Source organism: Gorilla gorilla, chromosome 17, assembly GCF_029281585.2.
Source record: "Gorilla gorilla gorilla isolate KB3781 chromosome 17, NHGRI_mGorGor1-v2.1_pri, whole genome shotgun sequence".
Taxonomy (NCBI): Eukaryota; Metazoa; Chordata; class Mammalia; order Primates; family Hominidae; genus Gorilla; species Gorilla gorilla.
The window spans coordinates 91,800,082-91,814,851 of record NC_073241.2 but is presented as its reverse complement, the minus strand read 5'-3'; the positions used below and the strand labels follow the sequence as shown (position 1 = coordinate 91,814,851).

Genomic DNA, 14,770 nt, shown 5'->3' with positions numbered 1-14,770 from the left:
TTTCTTCTTTCTTAAAAAAAAAATTATGGGCAGGTGTGGTGGCTCGCACCTGTAACTTTGGGAGGCTGAGGTGGGAGGATTGCTTGAGGCCAGGAGTTCGAGACCAGCCTGGGCAACATAGTGAGACTTAGTCTCTACAAAAATTACAAAAAATTAGCCAGGTGTGGCCTGCGGTCCCAGCCACGCAGGAGGATTACTTGAGCCCAAGAGGTCAGGAACCATGCGAGTGCCACTGCATTCCAGCCTGGGCAGCAAAGCAAGACGCTGTCTCAAAAAAAAAAAATGTTTACAAATTACCTGGGCATAAAGGTTAAGTCCTTGGCATGTACTTAACATAGTATCAAAATATTATCTTTGCCAATAACAAGCTTACTGCTAAAGATTCAAGAAGAGAATTTCAGAACATATAATCAAGAGACAAAAGATATACCCTTGTATTTTATACCAAAGTAGTTTGAGAAGTCACAATTCATTCACTAGACAGTAAGTTCCATGATGATATCATTTTGGTTAGTTCATTGCTATATCCCTAGCAACTAAAATTGTTTTTAACACAGAGAATATCTATAAAATTAATAAATGAATTTATAAAAGACAAAAAGTGAAAATATTACCATTGATTCACAGAATCACTAATTTCCCTGGGGAACAAAGAGTATCTTTGGGAGCAAAAGTGTGAGACACAGCATAATCTTTGGTTTGTTTGTTTTTTTAAGGTAGGGTTTTGCTCTGCCATCCAGGATGGAATGCAGTGGTGCCATTACGGCTCACTGCAGCCTACTGGGCTTAGGGGATCCTCCCATCTCAGCCTTCCTAGTAGGCGGGACTACAGGCATGCACCACCGTGTCCAGCTAATTTTTGAATTTTTCCTTATTTTAGAGACAAGCTCTCACTATGTTGCCCAGGCTGATCTCAAACTCCTGACCTCAAGCAGTCCTATTGCCTTGGCCTCAAAAGTGGTGGAATGACAGCCTGGGTTTTCACTTCAGTTACTACAATAGCATTATGCACGTTGGCCCCAAGGGACAGAGAGCTTGCTGTGTTGACTCACCTTTGCCTCTGACACTATCTTTAAAAAGGCAGTTAAGCTTCTTGGCTCTTTTCCCAGAGGTGAGTCGCTAGTTCACCTGAAATACCCAGTCAGTGCAAGGAGTCCTTCTCAAGGTGCACCCCCCTCAGGTATGGTGGGTGGGTCTTCTTGTTAGTTTAGTCAAGGGGTGACCCCCCAGGGGTGGGTCATTTTGTTAGTTCAGCCAAGGCCTTAAATGTTTTCCAGAAAATTCTAATATTCCTTTCATTCAGTTCATTAATAAGCAGTTAATTACTCCTCTTATACAAACACACGATTCCTTTTTCAAGATAAAAAGAGATTTTATGTTCTCTGATCTTTCTCAGGTAATATACTTCTCTATTTCCTCGCTCCTCTCCATCTCCCAGCCCTCAGCAAACCTCTTTAAACTGTTTGCTTTTTGTTCTAAGACATTTGTGTTAGCCCCCGATGGGCTTAGGGTCCTAATAGGAGGGAACGATGTTTTGAGTGGATCCCACTTGCTTTCAAAAGCATGTTTTCTTAAACATGCTTCACCTTGACAGTGAGGCCGACATTGAGTAATGTCAGAGCGTGCCTCTGCTATTCTCTTGAAAGACGTGTTAATAAAACTTGTCTAGCCTCCCAGGCTTTCTCTTTCTGGCTGGAGGGGGAGGTTTTCCTCTCATTCATTCTGACTCATTTTGTTGTCTCTTCCTCCTAAGAGCCTGAGGCATATCTGCCACGACCATGGTGTGTGACTCAACTGCATATTTTATCCCAGCGCTTGGCGGCACCTGCAAGGTTTTGTAAGCCAGCAAGAGGCTGCGTTTCTACTCACTGTAAATCTTTCTTTTTACCTGATTTCTATATCCCACACAGATCCAACAGACAGAATAAAGGTTATATTTATCTGTGAGACCCCCAAAGGTAGGTAGAGTGTTATAAAAAATGAAAAACACACGCCTTAAAAACAGAGAGATTTTAAAGAAATATGAAATAGTAAAATAAGAAGAAATTCACCATCAAATATTAGAAAGTCATGTGAGAGAAGAAAAAATAAAGATGCTATAGTTTGTGAATCATTCCTCCTCCACACTACCGAACTCTTCACTTGTGAACTCTTGTTTCATTGTATTTTAGGTATTTCTTTACGTGATTTGTTCTCCTTTAGGTTTTGGTTGCTGTAGGATAAAAACCAGGTTTTGTTTACTTCCATATCTCCAGTATCCAGCACAGTGCTTTGAAAACCATGTTGCTGGTTTGGGGCTCAACTGTGTTGCTGTGTTGGTGCTCAATAAAGGTTTATTAATGGCAAGAAAAGAAAAATAAACTGTTTCCTAGAGAAGACAGAAAGCCTATTGAGAGAGAAGATTGGAGTCTAACACATTAACCAAAAACAGCACAAAGCGTCCCTGGACCATAAGAAAAGGCGATTTTATGTGGCCATAATGTCATGTCTTGCCTCCAGCTTATTGGAAAGATACAGAGGATTACATACAGAATTGAGAGGGGAGAAGTGACGGAGTGGGGAATAGGGTAAGACTCATTGCAGATGGTGAATTTTAGAGTGGTGTTTTTCACACCCACGCTGTCCTATAGGCGGTAAGACTGCAAGCAAATTAAATTAATCACAAAGTGTGAAATGCCTATGAATTCACCAGGAATGATTTGGGGATATTTTGAGAATTAAAGATGAGCAAAAGAATAATGGTCTAATGAGAGCTGGAAGAAAAAGAGGTTTTATCATCATTGCCATCCTCTTCCTTCTCAACATCATCATCAAATAAGCAGAAAACATAGTGTCAGTGTCAATACAGCTACACGGGGAAACATCTGCCTGATGAGATGCCTTCTAGAGAGAGATGCCCCTTTTATCAGCAGGTGCAGGAGGCCAATGAGGTAGGCAGGACGGGCAATGAACTGCAGCTTGGTGCTTGTTTTTCCCTGTGATTTTACTATAGTCGTCATTGAGTGCCTCCATTGATATAAGGTTCCCCACAGGTTAGTATTCTGTTAACGTGGAAGAAGATGGAATCAGGATTTTTATATCTTCTGAAACAGATGGTTATAATTTAAACTTTATGAAATACAGGAAAGAAGAAATGCAATCAAAAACCTGAAAGTCCTAGTTTCTTGTTTTCCAGGCCAAAGCCTGCAGGATAATTGTATAAATAGTTCTGAGACTCCCTTCTATTTTTCTTCCTTCCTGAAGACAATCCGCAAAGTGTCTGTCTGGACATATCTAATGGTTAGCCAGATGGCATTCCAAGAATCGCTTTTCTGAAGTCTGAGATCTCATCAGATACACTGGAATGATCTTGAGCTGGTGGATGGGAAACAGCGCCAAGGAGAGAAGCTGTGGAATGGAAGGAAGGGAAGAATAGAAAAGGGGGAAATATTTAAAACATGGAAGGAACAGTGGAGAGTGAGAACAGCCTTATAGGTATTAAATCTCTCATCGTCCTTATGATGCAGTGTTGCCCTGAGCTAGTCTCAACACTACCACTGTATCTCTACAGCAGAGCAAATGCTATATTTGGGCTTATAATTGTCACAATCAGGATTGCTAACTGCAACACTTTCCTAGCTGAAATCAAACAGGTTTGAAAGTAAATTAGAATGGCTTTAAGCAAAGCTCATGAACCTTCCCTTCAGGAGCAACCAGAGCTATTCCAGGAGACCCCAGCCTCACATCAAATCCATGGGCTGATGCTAGAAATTTACCCAGAACTTCAGTACCTTAAGTTTACTTCTTGTGAGAATGTACCCTCCCTATACACCATTTTTTTTCATTAGCACTCTCCCAGAGTTAATAGTCAAAGTAAGCTGTATACTGGTCATTCAGGGGTTAGTGAATGAACTTCAATTTTGGTCCTGAGTATAAGTTTTTTAGGCATCCAAATGTTTCTATTACATTCATAGATTTGTGCAACCATAACTCTTTTAATGGCTGAATAATATTCCATTGTATGGATACCACATTTTGTTGATTATTTCATGTGTTCATGGACACTTGTGTTTTTTCTACCTTTTGGCTACGGTGAATAGTGCTGTAAGGAACAATGGCACACACATTTCTGTTTGAGTCCATGTTTTCAATTATTTTAAGTCTATAACCAGAAGTCAGATTGTAATTCTATGTTTAGCTTTTGAGGAACCTCCAATTGTTTCCAACTACTGTAAATAGTACTGCAATGAACATTTGTATATAAATATTTGTTTGAATACCTGTTTTCAATTGTTTTACTTATATACCTAGGAGTGGACTGGCTGGATCATATGGTAATTCTATCTTTTTGAGGAACTGCCAAACTGTTTTCCACAGGGCTGCACTAGTTTTTGTTCCTTTCCACCAGCATTGTAGAAGGGTTCCAATTTCTCCACATCCTCACCAATATTGTTATTTTCCTTTTTTTAAATTTTTTTATTTTTATTTTTTGCAGTTGAAAGATTTAATAGAGTGAAAACAGAGCTCCCATACAAAGGGAGGGGACCCAAAGGCAGTTGCCATTGCCGGCTCGAATGCCTGGGTTTATATCCTGATCCTTGTCCCTCCCACTGTGCTCTCAGGCAATAGATGATTGGCTATTTCTTTACCTCCTGTTTTTGCCTAATTAGCATTTTAGTGAGCTCTCTGATTGGTCAGGTGTGAGCTAAGTTGCAAGCCCCGTGTTTAAAGGTGAATGTGGACACCTTCCCAGCTAGGTTTAGGGATTCTTAGTCGGCCTAGGAAATCCAGCTAGTCCTGTCTCTCAGTACCCCCTCTGAACAGGACAACCCAAGTGCTGTTGGGGAGGTTGGCTGATGACCGCTCTAACTGCTTCCTGCTGAATTGGGGCATAGTAGGGGTTGTGCAGTTGAGATTTCCTTGGGAGGGTTGCCTTCAATGTCATTAACATCGGAGCATGGGCTAGCAGGCTGGTCCAGGGGTCTGTGGTAGATCTTAGTCATGGACTGCATCTGGGGCTCCATTTGAAGAATGATTTATAGTTTTACAGCTTTGATTCTGGAAGAGACAAACTTAACAAGGAGGTTAAAGATACAGGGATTGAAATGTATGGCCTGCAGTACAGGGGATTATTTCTTTGGCACACTTTACGGGCCCTGACTATCTGCTTGACAGTTTTGAAAAGGCCTGGTCCAGTAAATAATAATTTGGCCATCTGATGGGTGCTATCAATGCCTAAATATTTTCCATTTTTAAAAATAGCCATTCTAGTGGGCATGAAGTGTTATCTCATTGTGGTTTTGATTTGCATTTCCATAATGACTAATGATATTGAGTATCTTTTCATGTGCTTGTTGGCAATTTGTGTATTTTCTTTGGAGAAATGTCTATTGAAGTCTTTTGCCCATTTTTAAATCGAGTTGTCTTTTAGTTGTTAGGTTGTGCTGGATGCTAGACCCTTTCAGGCATATAATTTACAAATACTTTCTCTTATTCTATGAATTGTATTTTCACTCTCTTGATATAATTCTTTAGAGCACAGAAGTTTTAAATTTTGATGAAGTCTAATTGTTGTTTGTGGCTTTGGTGTCATTTCTAAGAATTCATGGACAAATGTGAGGTCATGAAGATTTACCTCTATGTTTTCTTCTAAGAGTGTTATAGTTTTAGCTCTTACATTTAGATTTCTGATCAATGTTAAGTAATTTTTATCTATGGTGTGAGGTAGAATCCAATTTTATTAATAGTATTTTGTGTGTGAATATCCAGTTGTCCCTGCACCATTTGTTGAAAAGACTATTCTTTTCCTACCATGTGGTCTTGGCATCCTAGTCAAAAATCAGTTGACCACAGATGTATGGGTTTGTACTATTCATTCTATTTTATTGGTCTGTGTGTCTACCCTTAAACAAAAATAATGAAGCATAACAGATCAAAAATACGATCATATACTAATATAATACCTACATAGTTATCTTTACCATTGTTCTTTCTTTTTATTATTATTGCTCTTTATTTTTCATATAGCTTTGAGGTACTGTCTAGGTACTAGAATTATTTTCATTATAGTTTGAAGGACTTTTTCAGGTCTATAGGCAGAAAACTCCCTCAGCCTTTTTGTTTATCTAGGAATGTCTCTCTTCTCTGTTCCTGCTTTTAAGATTTTTTTTCTTCCTGCTTTCAAGATTTTCTTCATCTTTGTCTTTTGATGGTTTGATTATGTGTCTGGAGTTCTTTGAGCTTCTTTAAAATCAAATTTGGAAATTTGAGGCTACTCTTTCTTCAAATATTCTTTCCATCCCTTTCTTTCTCTGGGACTTTCATAATGCATATGTTAGAATACTGCAAATTATTCCACAGTTCTTTATGCTCTATTCACATGTCTTCATTTTTTTTCTTTCTGTTCCTCAAACTAGATAATTTCAATGAGCTCATCAGGTTTACTGATTCTTTCTTCTGCCTGCATAAATCTGCTGTTGAAGCTCTAGTAAAATTTGCATTTCAGTTATTGTATTTTTCAGCTCCAGAATTCCTATTTGCTTCCTTTATATAATTCAATTTCTTTATTGGTATTTTTGTGGCATTATTTGTCTGGTTTCTTTTAATTTTTTTGTCAATGATTGTCTTTATCTATTTGAGGATATTTAAGGCAGTTGATTTAAAGCTTTGCCTAGTAAGACAATGTCTGTGCTTCCTCAGGGATACTTTCTGTTCATTTGGCTTTTTTTCCTGCAAATGGGCCATACTTTCTTGTATCTTTGTGCACCACGTGATTTTTTGGTTAAAAACTGGGCATGTTATATATTTAAATGTGGTAACTGGATATAAGATTCTTCACCTTCCTCGAGGTTTGTTGTTATTGTTTGCTGTGGATGGTCTCTGAATTCTGTTGTTTCTTTAGCTTTTGGTCAGCTAGTGGTTTCACAGAGATTTTCTTAAAAGAAAAAAAAAAATAATAGTCTCCTGGTCTTTGCAGATTGGCTCTGTGTTAGGGATACTCCTTCCACACTTAGCCAGGCCATTTACAGCTCTGCCTTAGCCTTCACTTCCTGCTCACACTGAGCCTAAAAGTCAGCCAGAGGTGACAGCCAAGGGTCTTTTCAGGTCTTTTCTGGGTATGCACCCTGCCCTGGGCATGCACATGACTTTCTAGATTTCCTGTTATATGCAGGAGATTACCAAATCCCTATTCCCCAAAGTAACTCTTTCCCTGGCTTTTTCTCCTAGGTTGTAGCATGTTTATTGTTTGACCCAACTGTTGTCTTTTACCCAAGGCAGCAACAGCTCATTCATTTGCCTATTGGTGTTTTCAAGGAAACCCTCTGCTTAGCAACTTTTCTGCACTGAAAGAGTTCTAAGTTAGATAAAACCAAAGCAAACACCCTGTGTCAGTCCTTCAAGGAATCCCCAGACAAACACAATTCTTTAGGAACTAGGTCTGCTCTGCTCCCTCTGGAACTAGGCACCCCCATCAGGAATATGGGTTGCATCTTAAAACTGCCAGCATGCTAGGAAAGGGAGAGGAGTAGGACAAAGCTAAGTTAAACCACCACAAAGCTATTCTACCATGTTTAAGTCATCTTTTCCTTCATTCAACATTCACTTGGTTTTTGGAGACCAGCACTGTAGACTAATGCTGTTGACAATTTTCCAGACTTCTGACGTTGATTGTGACAGTTTTTGCTTGTTTATTTGATGTTTCTGTGGAGGGATGGGCCCTTGGAATTCCCTACTCTCCCATTTTTGCTGACATCACTCTCTCATACTTTCTTTTATATTTGAAATATTTTGTAATCTAAAAGAGGAAATGAGAAGTGTTATCTAGCTTTGCATTATGTCTTCTGCAATATTTCTAGCCAGACACCAAGGTGAAGGCATCTAATGTAAGAATGTGTGAGGGGTGGCCAAGGAGCCCATAGAAACTCAAAAGAAAGTGTCATAAAGATGAGACTTACAAACCTGAGACTGGAGTTTCATTAGGTGGGCCTCTAGGAAACCTCAGTGACTAAAGGTCACAGACTTACAGATCTCAGACATTTTCTTCTTCACATGATGCAATAGAAATATACAATGCACAATCCCACTTGTGAAGCATTGTTATCAAATGTTTAAATCAAATCTATCTAAGCACCTATTTGATTTATATTTTTGACAAGAATGCTTCTCAAGTAGGGTTGTGCATTGTGTATTTCCTATTGCATCATATAAAGGAACACAGGAGCATATTAAATGAACCACAAGGATACAATCAGCAAATTCTGGAGTATGAGAAATGCTACAGGACAGACAGCTCAGTTTCTCCAGCAAATAAATGGCAAGGAAAGGAAAATGGGTGGGCGTGGGGAGGAATGGTGCAACTCATAGACTAAAAGCAATTTAAGAGATACAACAACCAAATGCAATATATACACCTTAGTTTTTATCTCAATTTAAATCATTATGGGGCAGGTGAGGACATTTTAACAATGACTGGATATTTGATTATCTTAAAAAGTTAAGTTTTTAGCTGTGATAATGGTATTTTGGTTAACTTTTAAAAATAAGTCCTTATATTTTGGAGTTACATAGCAAAGTGTTTATGGATGAAATAATATGGCATCTGGGATTTGATACCAAATAATCCACTGGAGACAGCGGGACAGTAGAGATAAAACAAGACTGGACATGTGCTCAAAATTGTTGGAGCTGAATGATGAATGTGGAGGGATTTTATATTACTATTTCTGTTGTTTAATATGTTTGATATTTTCCATAAAAATACTTTTGAAAAATAGTAACTGAGATACTTATTTCTATAGCACCTAGTAGATCTTTGATATACTATATTGATGAACTTCAAGTATTGATGTGCTATATTGATTAACTACAATCTTTGTTATGCTATGTTGATTAACTTCAATAACTTGGGCACTAAAACTATTTCACTAAGCATCAAACTTAATAAATTCTTCCAAAAAAGCAAAATCTTAAAAAACTTTTAAAAGCAAAAACTTTTTGTAACAATAAACTTTTTCTAAAATTAAATGCTGAATTTAGTATGTCAAAATTACCTATATTACTTTTGTTTAGTTAGCATTTGAAAAATAATCATCTTGTATAGAGAAATGTGATTTAAGATATAAGACAACCTTACTTATCTTTGTACTATCTCTGGGAAAACATCCTACTTCTACTTCTTAAGCGAAGCTTTCTGAGATTAAACAAAATTTATTGTCAAAGAAACTAATTTTAGTTTGATTTATTTTAACTAAAATGTTTACTCTGTTTTTAGTCAGGAAAAATTCAAAACTAAGATTTACATACAGAACAAATTATAAGCTGGGCTAATAAGCTTAATCAGCTAATAATATCCTCAAAGAGAATACTTAGCAGAAAAACTTACTTTGGTTCAAGTTAACCTATTTATGCCTCAGGATGCAATGTTTTGAATTTTTGCAATCAGACCTTGGTGATAACTGAGCAGTAGGATATAAATAACTCTCACAGGTTTGTGTTCCAATAATGGAACACTAGGCATAAGTGGGTTTTGATAGAGAATGAGACCAGAGCATCTTGCCATGAAATATGTTTACTCCAGATTTCCATATTCCCACTATCACAGCTTAAAAAATTATCGACTTGTGGTCAAGCCTATTTTACCTACACTCCTAGAAATTTATTCTCCAGTACAGATAAAATTTTTGAGAATTATAGAAGGAAAAAGGAATCTTAATGGAAGATGTTTTTGTTTGTGCTGCTATAACAAAATACCATACACTGGATTATTTATAAACAATAGAAATTCACTTCTCACAGTTCTGGAGGCTGGGAAGTCCAAGATGAAGGTGTCAATAGGTTGCATGTCTGGAGAGGGCTGCCCTCTGCTTCCAAGATAGTGCCTTGCTGCTGCAGCCTCTGGAGGGAAGGAATGCTGTGTCCTCACATGACTCAAGAGCATAAGGGAATGAACCCACTTTCTCAAGCCCTTCTATAAGGGTCCTAACCCCATTCCTTATGGCTCCTCATGATTGAATCACATCTTCAAGGCCTCACCTTTTAATTCTATCACTTTGGTGATTGTTTCAACATATGAATTTTAGGGGGACACATTCAGACCACAGCAGAAGCAAAAAAAAAAAAAAAAAATGGAATTGAAAGAAAACAAATACATGGCAAGTCAAAACTTATGAGATGTAGTTAAAGATGTGCTTAGAAAAAAATTATAGCCCTAAATATACTGGAGAGGAAGAAAGGATGAAAATTTGCTAACCTAACTAACCAACTCAAGAAGTTCAAAAAGAAGAGCAAATTAAATCTTAAGACAGTAGAAGGAAAAAAACTAAAGATCATTTATGAATTAATTAATAAAGCACAAAAATGTAAAATAGAGAGAGACAATGAAGCCAAAAGTTGGTTCTTTGGTAAGACTAATAATCAAATAAATCCTTAGCAAGACTGAAAAAGAAAAAAAGAGGCACAAGCTGCTAATATCAGGACTGTAAAAGGACATTGCTAAAGATCTAAGATTTTAAAAAGGTAATAACAAGGATGTCATCGATACCTCTGTACCAATAAATTTGAACATTTAGATTAAATGAGCAAATTTCCATATAAATATAACTTATGAAAACTGATGCAAGATGAAATAGAACCCTTATAAAAGGGTCCTTCAGAGAGTGGTTCATTCCCTTCTGCTCTTCAGCCATGTAAGGACACAGCATTCCTCCCCTCCAGAGGCTGCAGCAACAAGGCACTACCTTGGAAGCAGAGAACAGCCCTCTCCAGACATGCGACCTATTGACACCCTGATATTGGACTTCCCAATCTCCAGAACTGTGAGAAATGAATTTCATCTAAATTGAATATCTATTAAGGAAACTGAATTTATGACTGTCATTCAAAGAAAACTCTAGGATGCCACTACTAGAAATCCTAGTGGGGATGGCCCCACTGGTGAAGTCTTCCATATATCTAAGAAAAAATAATATCACCCTTACACAAATTATTCCTAAAAATGGAAAAAAGAGGAAGCATTTCCCAACTTATTTTATGAAGACAGCATAATCTTGATACCAACAAAGGCAGCATAAAAAAAGAATATTACAGATTAATCTTTCTCAAAAACATAAATGCAAAAATCCTTTAAAAATAGGGAATTAAATCCCACATAGAAAGGATAATACATCATAACCAAGTTGGGCTTATTCTAGGAACACAATATTGACTTGACATTTGAAAACCAACATATAATTCAGCACATCAACAGAATAAAGAAGAAAAAATCATATGATGGATGACTGATAAATGGAGAGAAAAATTTGATAAGATGCAGCTCCCATTTATTTAAAACCTCTTAGCAAACTAGGAATGGAAGGCAGTTTTCTTAAAGATAATATAGTGGGTTGAACTGTGGCTCCCAAAAGGGTATGTCCAAATCATAATTCCCAGAACTGTGAATGTGATGGCATTTGGAAAAAAAGAGTTGATGGAGCAATGTGGCTGAGTAGAAGCCTCCACCGATCACCATCCTTGCAGGAATACCAAATTTTAACAACTAACTACACACAAAAAAAGCACCATTATAAGAACCAAAAATCAGGTGAGAAATCACAGTACCTGGTTTTGCCATTTTATTACTGAAAGAGGCACTGAAGAGGGTAGGGAAAACAATCTTGAATCATCTACATCACCCCTCCCTCTTGCCCTAGCATCTCTTGCCTAGATCTCTTGGAGAGAGAATCTGCACATTTTGGGGAGCGAGAGCACAGGGACTAGAAGACTTGGCATTGAACTCCATGCTTTCCTATCACAGCAGACAGCAAAGCCATGCTGGTTCAGCTAGCACCTGCCCATGGACAGAGCATTGACACCTTAGCCAGAGGGGAATTGTCCATCCCAGCAGTTGGAACTTGAGTTTCTTGGCAAGCCTCACCACTGCAGACTAATGTGCTCTGGGGTAAACTTGAAAGGCAGTCTAGGACACAAGGACTGCAATTCCTAGGACAGTCCTAGTGCTGGGTGGGGGTTAGAGCCAGTGAACTAGGGTGGCATGTGACCTAGTGAGACACCAGCTGGAATGGCTAAAGCAGTGCTTGTGCCACCCCTTCCCCAACCCCAGGCAGCACAGCTTGCAGCAAAGAAAGTGACTCCTTCCTTCTGCTTGAGGAGAGGAGAGCAAAGAGTAAAAAGGACTTTGTCCTGCATCTTGGATACCAGCTTAGCCACAATAGAATAGGGCACTGGGGCTGGGCATGGTGGCTCACACCTGTAATCCCAGCACTTTGGGAGGCCAAGGTGGGTGGATCACTTGAGCTCAGGAGTTTGAGACCAGCCTGGCCAACATGGTGAAACCCCATCTCTACTAAAAATACAAAAAATTAGCCGGGTGTGGTGGCTCATACCTGTAGTCCCAGCTACTCAGGAAGCTGAAGCAGGAGAATCGCTTGAACCTGGGAGGTGGAGGTTGCAGTGAGCTAAGATCATGCCACTGCACTCCAGCCTGGGTGACGGAGTGAGACTGTCTCAAAAAAAAAAAAAAAATTGGGCAGTGGGCAGAGTTGTGAGGCCCCCTTCTCAGGCCTTAGCTCCCAGATGGCACTTCTAGACACACCCTGGGCCAGAAGGAAACCTGCTGCCTTGAAAGAAAGAACCCAGTAATGGAAGATTACCTGCTGACTAAAGAGCCCTTGGGCCCTGAATAACCAGTGGCAATACCCAGATTGTACACTGTGGGCATTGGGCTCTGAGATGTGCTGGCTTCAGGTGAGACCCAGGACATTACAAAATGTGATGCTATGGTGAAAGACTCCTTCTGCTTGAGAAAAGCAGAGGGAAAATTAAAGGGGATTTTGTCTTGCACCCTAGGTACGAACCAGCTTGGCCACAGTGGGGCAGAGCACCAAGTAGACTCTTGGGGTTACTGAATCCAGGTATACGCTCTTGGACAGCACTTCTGGACCTGCCCTGGGACAGAGGGGAGCACACTATCCTGAAAGGTGAGTTTCAGGCTGGGCAGCATTCACCACAAGCTGACTGAAGAGACCTTGGGCTTTAAGTGAACATTGGTGGTGGCCTCGCAGAACTCCCTGTGGGCTAGTGGTGATGGTGGCCACTGGGAGAGACTCATCTGCCTGTGGAAAGGGGAGGGAAGAGCCGGAAGAAGGACTTTGTCTTGTGATCTGAGGGCCAGCTTAGCTGCAGTAGAATAGAATACCAGGTAGATTTCTAAGATTTTCTGACTATAATTCCTGGCTCCCAGACAACACCTTTGAACCTGCCTAGAACCTGGTGGATCTTGCCACCCTGAAGGGAAGGACACAAACCTGTCTGGCTTCTCCACCTGCTGATTGCAGAACCCTAGGGCCTTGAGTGAATATAGGTGATAGCCAGGTAGTGGTTATGGCAGGCCTTGGGCAAGACCTAGTGCTGTGCTGGCTTTAAGTCTAATGTAGCACAGTCCTAGTAGTGGCGGCCACAGGAGTGCTTGCATCATTCCACCCCCAGCTCCAGGCAGCTCATCACAGAGAGAAAGAGACTCCATTTGTGTGTGAGAAAGTAAGGAAAGAGAACAAGCATATCTGCCTCATAATCCAGGGATCTTTTTCCTGATCTTATCCAAGACCACCGAAGTGGTACCTCTACAAGTCAGCAAGAACCACAGTTATTGCACTTGGGGCCCAATCCCTTTGAATGCTTAGAAAGTCTTCCCAAGAAAGAGGGGCACAAACAAGCCCAGACTGTAAAGACTGTAAAAAAAACACCTAACCCAAACACTGAAGAACATCCACAAGCATCAAGACCATCCAGAAAAACATGACCTTACCAAATGAACTAAATAGGGCACCAGGGACCAATCCTGGAGAAATAGAGATATGTGACCCTTCAGACAGAGAATTCAAAATAGCTGTTCTGAGGAAACTCAAAGAAATTTAAGATAACACAGAGAAGAAATTCAGAGTTCTATCAGATTAATTTAACAAACAGATTGAAATAATTAAAAAGAATCAAGCAGAAATTCCAGAGTTGAAAAATGCAATTGACATCATAAAGAATGCATGAGTCTGTTAATAGCAGAATTGATCTAAAAGAAAGAATTAGTGAGTTTGAAGATAGGCTATTTGAAAATACACAGTCAGAGGAGACAAAAGAAGAGAATAAAAAAGAATGACACATGCCTACAAGAGCTAGAAAATATCCTCAAAAGGTCAAATCACAGAATTATTGGCCTTATAGAGGAGGTAGAGAAAAGATAATGGTAAAAAGGTTATTCAAAGGGATAATAACAGAGAACTTCCCAAACCTAAAGAAAAATATCAACATGCAAGTACAAGAAGGTTATACAACACCAAACAGATTTATCCCAAAGAAGACTACATTAAGGCATTTAATAATCAAACTCCCAAAGGTCAAGGATAAAGAAAGGATCCTAAAGGCACCAAGAGAAAAGAAACAAATAACATAAAATGGAGCTTCAATACATCTGTCAGCAGACTTTTCAGTGGAAACTTTACAGGCCAGGAGAGAGTGGCATGACATATTTAAAGTGCTGAAGGAAAAAAAACTTTACCCTAGATAGTATATCCAGCCAAAATGTCCTACAAACATAAAGGATATATATGGATTAAAAAGCAAGACCCTGTGATCTATTGCAAATGATTTTTCTTCTTTATTCTGTTGATATGCTGAATTGTTTTAATTGTCTTTCAATGTCAAGGATATATTGAATGCAAATGGAATAAACTCTTCAATCAAAAGACATAGAATGGCTGAATGGATTAAAGAGCAAGATCCAATGATCTGTTGCCTAGAAGAA

At 39.1% G+C, this 14,770-nt stretch overlaps 1 long non-coding RNA gene across 1 annotated transcript in view; it reads right to left on the bottom strand.

Moving 5' to 3' along the window:
- Positions 1 to 2,763: 2,763 nt before the first annotated feature.
- The window catches only part of LOC109023988 (uncharacterized), a 37,375-nt gene continuing 25,368 nt past the window's right edge, over positions 2,764 to 14,770 (bottom strand). Inside the window, exon 3 of the long non-coding RNA XR_002003462.3 lies at positions 2,764 to 3,387. This is a non-coding gene — a long non-coding RNA (uncharacterized lncRNA). The remainder of the gene's footprint in view (positions 3,388 to 14,770) is intronic.